Below are 3,484 nucleotides of genomic sequence, written 5' to 3'. Positions count from 1 at the left end.
GGTTTGGGTGGAAGAGCCTTAACCCATCCTGGAAACATACTCATGGTGACAAAGAGATGCTGATACCCTCCTTTAGTTTGTAACAGTTTATCTGGGTGATCGCTTTGCAGTATTTGCCAAGATCCTTGGTTTAGGCAATGCAGGGAGGTTAGCAGCTTTCTTTTACTGGTTCACTTTTGCATTGTTGCACACCTTATGCAGTATTTATGTCCTCCATTTCTTGCTTCATTTGGGGCCAAATATCAATTCTTTGCACTCTTTTCAGAGTACCCTCTACTCCTTTATGTAACTTATTACAGCAGTCTAAGATGCTCTTATTCAGCCAACCATAGTATCCATCCCATCTTCTCTTGTGGCTGATTCCCAGTTGGGGCTGCAGTAAACAAACTCTGAGCCAATTAATCTTCCTGCTCACTGAATTGTTTTGCAGTATTGCTTTCAGTCTTCCCAAGTACTTTAACATCCTTTACACATATTTCGTTCCTACTCTCCTTCTAAACTTGTAAAATAAACCTACTGTTTTCTTCATGGGTGTCCTGTTATGTGCTTGCCTCTCGCCCTATTATGCACCAGTATTTTGTTTTATTATCAGTGTAACAGCTATCTGTAGAGAGATATTATGTAGAGGGGTTTGTCTTTTACTGAGAGCCTGTAAGCTTTTTGGCATGATCCTTTCTCTAGTCCCCCTACTCTTTGTTCCCTTATTTCACTAATAGCAGTATCTAGGATTATTTTTCCCCCTTGTTTAAATTTAGCAGTCCCATGAGGGCACAATACCTTTGATTTATTACTGGTTTCCCTTTGAAGGGTATCCACAATAACATCCATTTCTTCTCTTTGTGCTTAAGAGCAGAGTGTGAGTAGACTGGGGTACAACTGGACAGTCAAGGGGGAAAGCCTCGAAGATTGTCACAGGCCAGACTGCCTCTGAGCAGGCTTTTTATGGCCAGGGAAATTTTGGTCCAGCCCCTGGAGATGGAACAACTCATATGTGACTGGGATCCGTTTTCCTTCACTATTTTTCTGGAGCAGTACTGTTCCCACAGAACCAGCTCATGTTGAAATTCTTATTACGGATAATTTTCCTTTGACTGGGAATTTTACTGCAGGAGCTTTTTGAGCAGCTTCTTTCACATTAGCTGAAGCATCATCTCGCTCTTTGCTCCAGCTCCCTTCCTGTTTCCTTTTCTGTCATTTCCACAATGCTCTGTGGGTACTAGCAAAGACGGATATGCTGCCATAAGGAATTAAATCCTCCCAGCACTCTTCAGAGTCAGGACTGGCTAACGTGAGTCTTTATTTCACAGAAAGCTTAACCTGTCTAGCATCTATTCATCGTCTTCTTTCACCAGTTCCAATCCCCAAGCAGTTAACCTGGGGTTGTGTTAATCATGCCGTATTCAAATTGACTTTAAATCCCATTTGTTCTATTAATTTGAAAACTCAGCTACTTCTCTCTTGTACCTCTTCTTCTGTAACTGAAGTATCATCCACAAAAGACAATTTCTTTTCTTTGTCCCCTGGATACCATCATTCAAATCCTTTCCTGACACAAGTCGGGGCAGGTGCTTTGTGCTGCAGGATGCCAGGAGAAGTATATGGTTTGTCTCTTAATGTGAAAGCAGCGCTGCAAATTGCTTCTTCCCCTGCATTTTGCCACAGGGAAATCGTGGGGGTGCGTTTGTCCTCTCCTAATTCCTCCGCCGTCCATGGAGCCTGGCTCAGCCTTGTGGCTGCCAGGGGCAATGGAGATACCTGTGCTCTGTTGGGAGTGGGTGGCTGGGACATGAGGTCACGTCCTGCTGGCATCTGAGCAGTCCTTTAAAGACTCTTCATCTGCTTCAAGCTCATGGGCTGGCGTCAATGCTGCCAGTTGCATCCTTGTCTTCCAGTTCTTCTGGGCAATTTGATTCAGTGCCCATGATGGCACGATGAAATGTTCATCAAGGAGGTGCCCAATGTGCAATGAATAGAAGCTGGTGGAGCACGCGCTCTAATCGTTTTACGACTTAATCTCTATCTAATTCAGAATTTTAAGCAATTTCTCTAAGTCTTACACTCTACTGTTGTTCTTTCTTTCCCAGACTTCGTATCTGCAGCTACCTACCTTGAGATTGCCTTTTTTTTCCCCCTTTTTTCTTCATTTTAACAGCTACAGCAGTTGGATCTGCTGTACCTGTCTGCCCTGGGACAGCACTTGTCGTCTTTGTGAGATATGCTGCCAATCTCAACATCTCTTTCTTTTCCCATCTGCCCATATTATCCTTGCAATCATCTTCCTCTGATGGCTCCTGATCCAGTTCTCTCCACCGCTTCCTGCAGCTACAGCAGTTATTTTAGTTATTTTTAATTTTTGCATCCCAATCTGCTCTTGCAAGTGTCTAATTTTATCTTTGCATTTACTATGATCAGGTCCCTTTTGAGCTCTCCCTTGCTCCAGGGTGTGTCACTGCATTATATATGTTAATCCCTCTCCTCACTTCTGCAGTTTTGCCTTCTCTTTTCCTAAATTCATCCAGTTCTCTAATTGCCATTGCACTTCCTTATTGCCTTTTTGGGCCACTAGATGGTATTCCTTTTCTAAAGACAAGCTTACTCCAAGTCGCTTGATAGACTCTCTGAAAAGCCAGTTTTGCCCCTTGAAGCAGCTGATATTCTGATGTTGCCTGGCCTCCGTCGGCACAGATTATTCCTGCTTCCCATACTAGTCCCACTAGTAGAGGCAGAGTATCCTGGACTCTCCCGTATCGGAGAACATTTGGTCTGTATCACCCATCAGCTTCCTGGAGAGGCGCCCACAGCCCCTGCTGTAATCTCTGATATTGTTGGGATTTCCTGTAGCCCTCCAGTATTCCTGTTTTTAGGCTTTTTTTTTTTTTCCTGAGTCGTCTTAGATTTATTTTTTTTTCCCATACTTTCAATTTGATCTTAAGGTATCCCTGAAGTATTGTGCACAAGGCTGGTCAGATTTATAGAGTTGCCTCAAATGAGATCGCTCAGAGGACAAGACTTTCAGGGTCTACCCAGTCATGCCCTCCACCAAAATATGTTATAAATTCCTTTTTCCTGACAGCGAAGCAGATTTGTGAGATTAAGTGGCTGCTTAGACCTAAGCATGAGCTCGTGTCCTTTGGGCAGGTCATGGGAGCCTTCATGTCCTTTCCCCAGACCTTGCCAAACGTGGCTGCAAGCACTATAAAAAGTGACCTAGAGAAAGCCAAGGTGATGGGTCAGCCCAGGTTAAACCCTCCCGTAGATGGAGCATGGGCTGGCGAGGGAGGAAGAAGGAAGAAAAGCCTTCCTCGGAGCCAGGCCCCACCGTACCCTCTGGTATCCGCGTGTCCCAGTGCCTCGCCGAGCGGTCTCTCGCTGTTGTCGCTGCTGCTGCTGTGGGTGGATCTGTCTGTCTGTCTCTCGGTGTAAAAGAAACACGAAACAATCATTTTTAATTTTGGAGTTGTGCTGCTGCTGACATGATATTAAG

The sequence above is a fragment of the Apaloderma vittatum genome, unplaced genomic scaffold (assembly GCF_000703405.1).
Source record: "Apaloderma vittatum isolate BGI_N311 unplaced genomic scaffold, ASM70340v1 scaffold1789, whole genome shotgun sequence".
In the NCBI taxonomy this organism is placed as follows: Eukaryota; Metazoa; Chordata; class Aves; order Trogoniformes; family Trogonidae; genus Apaloderma; species Apaloderma vittatum.
Note: the sequence above shows the minus strand (reverse complement) of the source record.